Source organism: Miniopterus schreibersii, assembly GCF_964146895.1.
Source record: "Miniopterus schreibersii genome assembly, chromosome: 3".
Lineage (NCBI taxonomy): Eukaryota > Metazoa > Chordata > Mammalia > Chiroptera > Miniopteridae > Miniopterus > Miniopterus schreibersii.
In genome coordinates, this window is record NC_138103.1 from 20972148 (window position 1) to 20984701 (window position 12554).

The 12554-nt window shown below is 48.1% G+C and overlaps 1 protein-coding gene and 1 pseudogene across 3 annotated transcripts in view; both read right to left on the reverse strand.

Annotated features, from left to right (window-relative positions):
- Positions 1-12554, reverse strand: part of MYH11 (myosin heavy chain 11) — a 103725-nt gene that overhangs the window by 63178 nt on the left and 27993 nt on the right. The gene's annotated exons all lie outside the window — the stretch shown is intronic.
- Positions 1054-6278, reverse strand: LOC308554430 (small ribosomal subunit protein eS1 pseudogene; annotated as a pseudogene). Its single transcript has 3 exons — positions 6195-6278; positions 5360-5444; positions 1054-1834 (listed from the first exon to the last, which is right to left on the reverse strand). The product of its transcript is annotated as a small ribosomal subunit protein eS1 pseudogene (transcript).

A 12554-nucleotide genomic window follows, 5' to 3' on the forward strand; every position in this document is an offset into this window, starting at 1 on the left:
ACATGGGAGGGTTACCAACACCTTTAATCATCAACCAGTTAACTGTAACTGAGAAATCAGAGCGTCACATCCACTATTGGGCAAGGCCAAAGCAGCAGGCATTTCTCCAGTCCATTCCCCAACTCTACCCCACATCACAGAGCTCAGTCCCTCATGATCAAAGGTTACCTTTGATCTTATAAAGTTCTTCCACTTTGGACATTTCTTAAAAACATAAACATAGCCTGGCTGGTGTGGCTCAGCGGTTGAGCATCGACCTATGATCCAGGAGATCGGGGTTCGAATCCTGGTCAGGCACATACCCCGGTTTCAGGCTTGATCACCAGTGGGGGGGCGTGCAGGAGGCAGCTGATCAATGACTCTCTCATCATTGATGTTTCTATCTCTCTCTTCCTCTCCCTTCCTCTCTCTGAAATTGATAAAGATATATTTAAAAAACAAAACAAAAAAACCTGTAAACATAAATCTACCATATGACCCAGTGATTCCACTCCTAGGAATCTACCCTAGAGCCCTGAAAACCAGTGTCCTTAAAAGATTTATATGTGAATGTTCACAGCAGCATTATAATAAAGGCTAAAAAGTAGAAATAACCCAAATGTCCATCAGCTGATGACCAGATAAACAAAATGCGGTACAGCCATGCAACGGAGTATTAGCCTTAAAAACAATGAAGTGTTGATTCATACTATAACTTGGATGACCCTCAAAAACATTATGCTAAGTAAAAGAAGTCAGACACAAAAGGCCATATATTATATGATTCCATTTACAGGAAATGTTCAGAATAGGCAAATCCATTGAGACAACAGATTACTGATGGCCAAGGGGTGGGGTGGGGTGGGATGGGGTTAGTGCAAATGGGCATGAAGGATCACCTGGGCTTCTCAAGCTGGACTGTGGTGATGCTTACATAACTCTGCCAATTTACTAAACATCACTGAATTTTGCACCTAAAATTGGTGAATTTTTGGTATGCAATTTTTATCTTAAATAGCTGGAGTTTTATCACAAATGGGATTTTTTATTTTGTCACCATTAAATGTCTGAATTTTAAGCAAATTCTTGGACTGGAGACTCATATCCATCAGATCGGTCAACTTTAGCACCTGCCTCATCCCTAGTAGCTTTTCCAGAACCACTACCTTCACCAGGAAGCTCCATGAGTTTTCCCAGCTCACACGTGGGCTTCTTCAGCATTTTGACTTTCCTAGCAAGGACATCATGGAGCAGACAAATAGACTGACGAGCCTTTTCTGTGTCTTTTCCAATGCCATCTGGAATCAGTTTATTAACAACTTCTTTCAAGTCATCTGTCTGCCCCTCTCAGGTCATGATTTCCGCATCTTCTGGACTTGGCGGACCTGCTGATGCCGAGCATAAGAGGTCTTCCGAATCTGATTGTTATGCTTTTTAGTAAAACGGACACAGAATAGATGAAGCAAATCTCTCCCAGTAATCTTGACATCAACATGACCTTCAGTCATAGTCTGCTGTTTTCTGACCACGGAGCACATTTTGTCATGGGTAAGATCCGTGCCATGGAAATCAGTCAGTACTTTCTGCGCTGAACATCCTCAGTAATTAGCTTGGATTTTCTAAGGCAACTTCATCATTCTGCAGATCAGCTAGGCTCACTTCAAAAACAGGATCCTTGAGACTGTCAGATGTGATTTTGGTTCCTTGAGTTCTCGTGACTAGTGTTTTCCCAATATTTCTTATACTGAACACAGCTGGTGCCTTCACATCACACCAATCTTCCTTAGAAAACGGATCAACCGTTCCCTTCTTGGCTCCCCTTGTGCCGCCTTCATAAGGTGCTTGTTCTTGCTGACTGCCGTGGTGACGCTCAGAGAGCCAAAAGGTTAAGGAGCTTTTTTTTTTTTTTTTAAATATATCTTTATTGATTTCAGAGAGAGGAAAGGAGAGGGAGAGAGAGAGAGGGAGACAGAAACATCAATGATGAGAGAGTCATTGATCGGCCGCCTCCTGCAGGCCCCCGATTGGGGATCGAGCCCGCAACCCCGGCATGTGTCCTGACCGGGAACCGAACCCTGATCGCCTGGATCCTAGGTCAACGGCTGAGCCACGCCCGGTCGGGCATAAGTAGCTATTTTTAAACCACGGTTCCCCAGTGGCCTTAGATAAGGCCCAAATTCCTGAGCATCCATCAAAGACCTCCCATGACTGCCTGCTGCCTGCCTCCTCAACTTTGGCGCCTCTGTCTCCCTCCTTCTTAATGCCCCAGCAACCCCCCTAGATCAACCTCTGAACCCTAATTCCGTGCCTCTCTGTTAGGGCTGTTCCCTCTGCATAGAAAGCCTTTCTCTTCTTTTCCTGGCTACTTCCTGGTCCCTCAGTCTTAAGAGGATGACACCTCTTCCAAGAAGCCTTCCCCACAGTGATGGAACCAGGGGGTGCCTTGGCTGTGAGTCTCTGTCAGCACGCCCAAACTATAGCAAACAGTCAACATTGCTAGAAGGAATAAGATCCCCACCAGCAGCCCCTCCAAATCATCCCCTGCTGCCTCCGAGCCCCTCCCAGAAGCTCTGAGCTGTCGCTGGTTCCTGCCCACCCCCAAGACAGAGGCAATGCTCCACCTCCACAGTCCTATAGCACCCGCGCTTTTCTCTTTGCTTGTGTCTCTGCCCCACAGGACCATGAACCTGTCATAGACAGAAGCATCTAGTCCTGTACCCCGCTTCCCCCAGCTCCTGGAACCCTAGCCCCAAAGCCCTAAGCCCTGACACAGAGAAAGTATAGTTTGGTGAGCTCTGAAAAAAGCCAACCCCAAACCTAAAAGACGTGAGCTTCTTGATGCTCAATATGCACACGTGAACTTGACTCATTCATTCATTCATTCATTCATTCATTCATTCATTCAACAAATAATTTTACGGCACCTACCAGGTATCCAGCACTATGCTAAGTCCTGAAACTAGCACATAATAGTATCTAACACTTAGCACCTCCTCTGTGCCACATATTGCTTTAAGCATTTACTAGTATTAACTCATTCAACCCTCTCATGTCCTGTGGCATCAACTTTTTATTCCCATATTACAGAGGAAAAAAACTGAGGCACAGAGAAATTTTAAAACTTGCCTACAATTACAGAGCTAGTACATGGATGAGGCAGAATTTGAACCCAACACCTAGTATGTATAGAACACTTACTATGGCCTAGACACACTGTCAGGCACTTCCCATGTGTGGCCTTTGATCCAGACCCTTTTAGGGCTGAGGAAACTGAATTAGGTGGCCCAAAGTCACAGAGGCGCTTCTTCAGTTTTGAGCATTATGTTAGAGCCTGGGCTCTTTCTGCTTTGCCAAGTACAGGAGTATGAGTCCTGAGGGGCCCAGGCTCCTGGGGGATCAGGGAAGGCTTTGGGGGACAAGGCAGCTTGGGGAGACTAGCAGGGACCAGCCAAAGGAAGGAGTGAGGCCTACTGCCCAGGTCAGGGAAGCAGCTGTGCTAACCTCTGGGAAGGAGCCCAGGCCAGGAAGTGGCCTCCCAAGAACCAGATCTCAAATCCGTAGACTTGTCCCATCACTACGGTCACACCCGGTCTAAGAACCATCGCTTTTGGCCCAGATCCTCCCCTCCTCCTTCTCCCTGCCCTGCCTGTGCCCTCTGCCATTCTCACAGGGCAGCCTTTCCTTCTGCAAATTTAAAAAATTGTGGCAAATATAAATAACAAAATTTACCATTGTGACCATTTTTAAGTGCACAATTCAGTGGCATTAAGCACAATCACACTGTTGTGCAACCATCGCCACCATCCACCCCAGGCCTCTTTTCATCCGGCAAAACTGAAACCCCATCCCCATGAAACACTAACTCCCCATTTTTTCCTCCCCCAGCCCCTGGCAACCGTCATTCCACTTTCAGTCTCTACGAACCTGACTACTCCAGGGGCCTCATATAAGTGGAATTATACAGTATTTGTCCTTCTGCGACCGGCTTATTTTACTTAGCATACTGTCCCCGAGGTTCATCCCTGTGTCAGAATGCCCTTCCTTTTTAAGGCTAATATTCCACTGTATGGATCTACCACATTTTGCTTATGCATTTATCGGTTTATGAACATGGGCTGCTTCCACCTCTTGGCCATTGTGAATGGTGTTGCTAAGAACATGGGTATACAAACATCTGTTAGAATTGCTGCTTTCACTTCTTTTGGGTACATGCTCAGAATTGTTGGACCATATGGTTTTTCTGTTTAACGTTTTGAGAAGCCGCCAAACTGTTTTCCACAGTGGCTGCACCATTTTACATTCCCAGCAGCAGTGCCACAGGGTCCCAGTTTCTCCACATCCTCAACACAGTACTTTCTGGTTTTTAATAGCTGCCATTCTAAGGGGTGTGAGGTGGTACTGCATTGCAGTAGAGGAATCTTTTTTTTTTAATTTATTGGGGTGACATTGGTTAATAAGATCATGTAGGGTTCAAGTGCATGTCTATGATACATGATCTGTATATTGCATTGTGTGCCCACCACCCAAAGTCAAATCTTAAAACACTTGAATAATGCCACACCCTTGCCAAAACCAGCTGGTGAGTCCTGGTAGCTCCCAATCTCCCCACGTGGCCTATGAGGTCTGGCATGATGTGTCTCCCACCTGCCTACCTCACTCTCTCATTACTCTCCCTGACCCACTCAGCTCCTAAACAGCTACCGGCCCCTCACAGAGAACATTCTACCCTTCCAGGGCCTTTGCCTGGAACACTCTTGCCCCAGCTTTTGCCATGATTGATGCCTTCTCATCATCTCAAGGCCTTCCACTCCCAAAGAGACCTTTTCTAACTCCCTGTCCACTGAGATACATGCCACACCCTCTGGGCACTCAAAAATTAACCTGTTTATTTCTTTCACACCACTCAGACCCATCTGGAATGACCTCGTGTTTGCCTCTCTCTCTACTCTAGAAAGCAAGTCTTATCGGAGAAGAGCAAACTTATGCTTTGACATTGTAGCTCCAGTACTTGGCACACAGTAGGTGCTCAATTATATTTGTTAGATGGAAGGATGGGTGAATGGGTGGGTGGGTGGATGGATGGGAAGGTGGATGGATGGGTCTGGAGAAGGCAATGTCTGTATTCACTGGGGACCCAAGAGGACAGTAATAACCATATCTAGAGACAGGGAATGTACATCACATACAGAAGATCTGGCCCACCCCAGGGCAAGATGAATGAGATGACTGGGCAAGCTCCATGGATCCTATGCCCACCTCCAACCAATTCTCTCTCTCTTCCCTCAAATTACAGATAGACATTCTGGTGACTTGATTGGGCTAAATCCCCAGGACAAAAGGCAGAAGAGCCAAAAGGCAAATTTCTCATTCTCACTCTTACTTTTCCCACCATGGGTCACATCTGCCTCCGGGGCCATGTTCAAGGAGTGCGGAGAGGTGTCACTCAGGCATCTCTGATTTCTGAGCTGAGGGCCAAGGGGATACCCTTGCAGGGAGAAGGGCCACAGGAACATACAGGACAGAGGAGGGAATGCTCCATCACCATACAGTCCTGTCTTCCAGTCCAGTTGCATTGATTTCCATCAGGCCCACACCCCATCTCCTGCTACAATTCCTGGGCTGCCCCACAACCCCTCAGAAACACCCACATCAGGAACACCCGCAAGTGTGCCCAAGGAGAGACAGAGAAGTTGGTCTCTGCAACAATATCAGCAACAGCAAAAGACCAGAAACAAACCATTTAACTGGTCTACCACCTGAAGACCAGCTAAATAAATTCTGGTAAAGCCAAAAATGGCATGTGAGGCAGCCATTAAACAGAACCAGGCAGATCTTTATGGGCTGATGCAGAACACTATGATATATTAAGCTAAAAAATAAAAGGCTAGGTACCATTGCATTATAACTTTGTGTTTTAAAAAGGACATACACACACATGCACACCCTCAAATACTTGTATATGCATCGGGTATATTATGAACCCATTCTTGTTACTGGCAACAGAGAGGAGAGGGTCTGAGGGACATAATCAGGACGGGAGGAGACCTACTTTCTTTCCATCTTCTATCCTATTGATGTTTGTGCTGTGAGTCTGTATGACCATTCCCTCATCCCACCAAAAGATGGTCAACATAAAAATAGTCTTTATTGCTCTTGAGGAAACCATTATAATCATAAGCTTAGGAAAGAGAGAAAAGCAGCAGCTGTTTGCTCACCATGCCATGGGCCTGAGCTAAGCTCCTCCTGTACTCGGTGACCCACTGAATTCCCACAGTAGCACCTGAGGTGGGCACCGGCATCACCCCCATTTTAAAGATGAGGAAAATAGAGCACAGAAGTGAGGCCACTTGCCCAAGGTCATGGTGGTGGGTTAAACTGTGGCCCCAAGAGATACGTCCACTCAGAAACTCAGAAGTGACCTTATTTATTTTTATTTTTTAAAATTTATTTATTTTTAAATATATTTGTATTGATTTCAGAGAGGAAGGGAGAGGAAGAAGGAGAGAGAGAGAAACATCAATGATGAGAGAATCATTGATCGGCTGCCTCCTGCACACCTCCTGCTGGGGATGGAGCCCGCAACCCGGGCATGTGCCCTGACTGGGAATCGAACCCGTGATCTCCTGATCCTAGGTAGATGCTCAACTGCTGAGCCACGCCCGGCTGGGCCGAAGTGACCTTATTTAGAATAAAGATCTTACAGATGTAATTGAAGATCTCCAGATGAGAGCATCCTGGATTTAGGGTAGGACCTAAATCAATGACTGGTGTTCTTATTTATAAGAGAAAAAAGAGAGACAGACACGGAGAAGGCATGCAAAGGAGAAGGCAGAGATGGGATTCTACAAGCCAAGGGTTGCCAGCAACAGCAGAAGCCAGGACACAGGCATGGGCTGGATTCTCTCTCAGAGCTTCCAGAAAGAAGCAACCCTGCCAACACCTTGATTTCAGACCTCTGGCCCCCAGGACTGTGAGAACACATTCCTGTTGTTTTACGGCACCAGGTTTGCAGCCATTTGTAGGGCAGCCCTAGAAAACAAACATGGTCACACAGCCAGTAAGTGGCAGGCTGGGACTCAAGCCCCGAGCCAGCAGGACCCCAAAGGCCTTGTTTTTTGTCACGGTGTTGCTTTGCCTTCCTCAGATAATGGACACTGGTGCTCTGTGGCACTTCCACAGGCTAAAAAGAAGAAAAGAGTAAACCTTTCATCTCCCTGGTCCACTCTGGAGAGAGACCGAAGTCAGCAACACCCTTCTTGTAGACGGCAAGTCGTGGAGGGGGGAACCCATGTGTCGGCACAATCACCACCTCCTTGTCCTGGGCTTGAGGGAATGTAGACACCTGTGCCTCCAACTTCCACCCAGACAGATAATCCACGTGGGAACAAAGTAGGAAACGGCCTAAAAACTAATTCAGGGAGGGCCTGAGGGGCGAGAGAACGGAGAAACCGAGACCCTGTGATCACACCCAGGCAGAGAGCAGCCCTGGGGCTGGCCCAGACAACTGCTATTTTAAGGAGCAACTTTGAAACTGCCAGAGGGACAAGCTATCTTTATGCACCTGCACTGGGGAGAGCGGCAGGCTTTCCCAGCGGACTTGGGGAGCCTGGGCCCAGAGCACACGAGATTCATAGGGGGTCAGAGGCTCATCCTGAGGCCTTTCCTCACAAGTCCCCAGGAGAGGGAGTAGGCTTGGAAGCTGCCAGGGTGGCTCTGTGCTGGGGGTGGCCTGGGGACCTCTGGCCTGGGACATTCCCATCGGAAACACACGCTCTCCCAGCATGGGAAGCTAACACAGCTCTGGTTATGGGCAGAAGAAAGGCTCGGTGTAGGTTGCTCGCTGACCCACATGGGGCCCAGGAAATTGATTTCCTGGAGATCTCTGATCTTTCCCGAACCTAAGCTTGTGTCTGACACAGGGCAGCAAAGTTCTCTGAATGTGCAAAGTGGTGCCCCCTACCCCAATTTTTGCACACAGTTTTTTCTGCCCAAAGCACCCTCTCTGCCACTTTTCTTCCTGCCTAACCCACTCTTTTCTCTTTTTTTTCCATTGAGGTGAAAATCATATAACATAAAGTGAACCATGTAAAGTGAACAGGTCAGGAGCATGGAGTACATTCACAATTTGTGAAGATGATCCCTTCATCTGATACCAAAATATTCATATCGGCCCCAAATCCATACCCTACACACACCCATTAAGCAGTCACTTGCCTTTCTAACTCCCCAGAACCCTTTGCAACTAGCAATCTACTTTTTGTCTCTGGATTTACCGATTCTACTCATTCCACATAAGTGCAATAATATAATATATGGCCTTCTGTGTCTGGCTTCTTTCACTGAGCAGGGTTTTTTTGAGGTTCATCCCTATTATGACATGTTTCAGAACTTCATTCTTTTTAATGGCCCAATAATATTCCATTGATAGGCACTTGGGTTGTTTCCATCTTCTGAGTACTGTGAATAGTGCTGCTATGAATATTCGAGTACAAGTTGTTGTTTGAGGGCCTGTTTTCAATTCTTTGGGGTATATACTCTAATCCATTCTTGAAATGTCATCTTGAGAGTCACCTCCTCTATGATACTTTCTCTGACTCCCTAGAGCTAAGTTAGGGACCTTTCTTCTGCACATTCCCTCTGAAGCTGCCATGGACAGTGGTACAAGTTGTACACTGCAAAACTGCAGAAGGAGTGCCTATTTATTATAACAGTCTTCCAGCAGATGGAGGAAAAGTGCCTTGAGAAAAGGGTGCCTTTTTCTAATTCTAGAAAGGTGCCACTTGGCCTAGGGATGGCCCTGGCTGCCATAGTCCAAATGTCCCCTCCACCATAGGACTTAACCTCACTGTGATCATTGTGTCACCTCAATACTTTTTAGGGGGCAAGGGTACTGATTATTTGGATTGGTAATCGACCATATGACAGAGCTTTTCTTTTCCATCTTAGGAAAAATTATGCTATATAACATTATTTATAAAAGCCAAAAAGTAGGAACAAAAAAATGTCCATCGACTGGTAAGTGGGTAAGCAAATGGGGTCTATCCATACAATGGAGTATTACTCAGCCACAGAAAGGAATGAAGCACTAATACACGTTACGACGTAGGTGAACTTTGAAGACACTGTGCTAAGTGAAAGAAGCCATTCACAAAGAACCATATATTATATCATTCATTCCACTTATTTCAAATGCCCAGAGTAGGCAAAGCTCTAGAGACCGAAAATAGATTAGCGATTGCCTGGAATTGGGGGTGCGAGTGGAAAGTGACTACAAATGGGCGCAAGATTTCCTTTTAAGATGATAGAAATATAAAATTAGATTATGGTGATGGCTGCATTACTCTGAAAATTCACAAACAATGAATTGTATACTTAAAATGGATTTATCGTATATAAATTATACCACAATAAAGTTTTTTTAAAAAAAAAAACTATGTTAATTTTATACCATCTCTGAATCAAGAAATCCGACTCCTGAAAAATTCATATAGATCTATTTGTTTTCCAACAGTTACAAAATGGTATTTAATGTTTTTCCTACTTAGGCCCGTGAACTCCTGAAGGTCGAGGGCTGTGCCTGATCCCAGGTGCCAGGAACAATGCCGGATGCATAGTAGGTACTCAGTAAACGCCTGTAGATTTGAATCAATCCATCCATCGATCTCTCTCAGTCATCTGAGCTAGCAGCCATGGTAAACCCTCATTCCTGTATTCACACATTCACTCAGCAAACAAGTTATGAGGCCCTACTATGTGCCAGGAAACACAAAGTTCACTGAGACCTACTTAGTCTCTGCTTTTGAGAGACTCATGACGCTGAATGGGGCACACGATGAAGATGTGAGCCGCACTATGATGGGTATACGCCTGAAGTGCTGCAGAAGGTAGTTAGCTTGGATGCTCCCTAAGAGACAGAAGTCAGCTCAGGTGACAACTTCAGGTGAAGACAGCTCACATGACAACTGAGCTGCCTCGAGAAGGACACTGCACAGGAATCCCCAGGAGAGATGCCAGGAGGCACGGTATCCCAAGGAGAAGGCCTGGGATGCAGCAGGTCAGAGGTGGGAAAAAACAGGCAGAGCTATGCAGGGCCGGAGCCCATCTGTTCAACTGAGCATCCCAGCCCAGAGCCCTGGGGTTTGTGTCACACCCATCCCTACATGTGCCTTCCTCCCCTTCTTCCCCTGGGTGGGGGCCTGGCCTTGGATGCACAGGTCTGCCTGTGAGCTTTCTGAGCAGATCAAGGGCTCCCTGGGCCCTCCCTCCTAGCAGGCCTGAGGATTCTCAGGAGACGCCAGCTCCCCACAGACCAGCTATTTCGGCCCAATCCCAAACACCAGCTCATGGTTTATGGCTGGGGAGCCAGAGGCCTGCAGGCTGACCATAAAAGGAGAAAACTGAACAGACCCGGCTCACTGCTCTCTTCTCTCCTTCCCATGCCAGGCTGCTGTGGGACCCAGTGAAAGGGAGATGGCCAATCCCATGTCCCTGTGGATCACTGCTGCCCCCAGGCCAGTGAGGAATAAAGGACTAAGCGTGGCTCCCTACCTAATGCAGCGCCCAAGGGCAGACGCCAGCGAGCTCCAGATCCAAGGTGAATGTCAGTGCTGGACCCTCGACAGATGACAGCCAACGCCTGCTGCACCTGCCCCGACCAGGCACAGGGTTCCCCATGCACTGTCAAAATCCGCCCTTACAACTCGGGTAGGCACAGTTAATGTCTTCATGTGACAAGTGAGGAAACTGAGGCACAGAGCAGTGGGGGAACCCAGCTCCAGAGCCCAGGCCCTAAGCACTGCTCTGTAGGTCAGGGCCCTTCTCCTTTTCCAGCCCTCCTGTCCCCAGAGAGTTGGGTCAGAAGAGATTCTGGGAGCACCCACACAAAGCCCTGGCATCTCTAATAGCAGAACTGGCCAGTTGAGACTACGTGGGGTACAGGAGGACCAGTATCCTCCTGGTGGCCTCTTGGGTCTCCCTCCTTCTCTCCGCTCCAGCCCCACAGCCTCATGGATTCCACATCAGCTCCCTTATTAAGCCCAAGTCACCTCCTAAGGAGGCCTCCCCTGTCCCCACAGCCTAGGACAGGCCCCCAGGGGTCCGCCTCACAGCTCCCTGGACCCCCCTCCATAGCACCTGCATCTGTGTGATGATTTGATTAATATCTGCCCCACACACACTGTGCCCCCAACTAGATGCCCCACAGTGGGTCCTCAATTGACTGAGTTGAATACAAAGGGAGTGGGGAGCCAGATTCCCTCCGAGGGTGGGAGAACACAGAGGGAGGGGACTGAACACAGGGACTCCGCAAGGAACACGTGGTCACCAAGTGTCAGCCAGAGCTCCCCAAATCCACTCCCTTAAACATACCGGCCTCTTCAACTCAATATTTACTGCTTATTAAAAAAACGAATTGTCCTTCGCTGTCCCATCCGTGTGAGACACCACGGGCAGTCCATAAAAGGCGGGGCAGGATCAGATGAACCTCTGTCCTTCCTCGTTTCCTGCCAGAAAACGTGAGCTTCTCGTGATCACTCAGAGCATCCAACTCCTCCCAGCGCCGCGACAAAGCCTGAGCCAGACAGACGGAGCCACCGCCAGCCCTCACTCCCACCGGGCCGGACATGCCGCTGACAGCTACTGTGAAATCCCAGAGGCAGCGAAAGCGTGCGACTGGCCCCCATCTGGGGTGAGTGGGGGGAACAAATGACTTGGAATTACTTCCCGGCTCCACCTTTTGGACCAGACACTTTGGCCCTCACAGCGTCAATTTTCTTACAAGGAAAGCAGAGCGAAAAATCCCTATTTTTCAAGGTTATGGAAATGATGAAATGGGACTGGATACACAAAAGACTTAAAATTACCCACGGCACATACAAGAGCTCAGTGACTGCTAATCCCATCCCCACTGCTCTCATCATCATCGTCTAAAATAGCCAGTGAAGCGGCTACAGAGGACAGCCTCTGTCCCAGGAAGACAGAGTAGTAGGCCAAGTTCAACCCTCAATAATTAGAAGGGCTGAGCCAGTCCCTTAGCCGCCTGGGGCCTCAGCTTCCTCATCTGTTAAATGGGGGCAACAGCACTACACTATCAACCACATTGCCTCAGAGAGAAGATAAAACATTTCGAGGGCAGCAGAAGGTGATGTCTCCAGGTTTGACACTCAGCTCTGGGGCCAAGTCACTTGGTGCTCTGAGGCTCAGTGTCTTTGATCTGTCAAATGGGGGAGGCTGTCCTTCAGGGAACCAGCAAGGACAGAGCGATGTGGGATTTACAGAGCAGTGAGCCCAGTGCCCAGGGCACATCGGTGCCCTTCCTCTCTCTGCCCATTTACAGAGCAGCCTCTGGGGAGCTGACTGAGCACGAGCCAGCTGACCATGGACGGAGGGATCCAGCTGAGTGTGGGAACTTGCAAAGCATAGTTTGGATCCTCCCACCTCCCAGACTTCTTTTCAGCTTGGAGTGGGTTCAGCCAAGAGCCTAGCTGATAAAGGCCTGGGGCGGTTGTTTCTTTTTAATGCCCCCTTCCCTGGAGTGGCCATTTGGTTCTAATTAGGTGAAGACAAAACACTCGGGT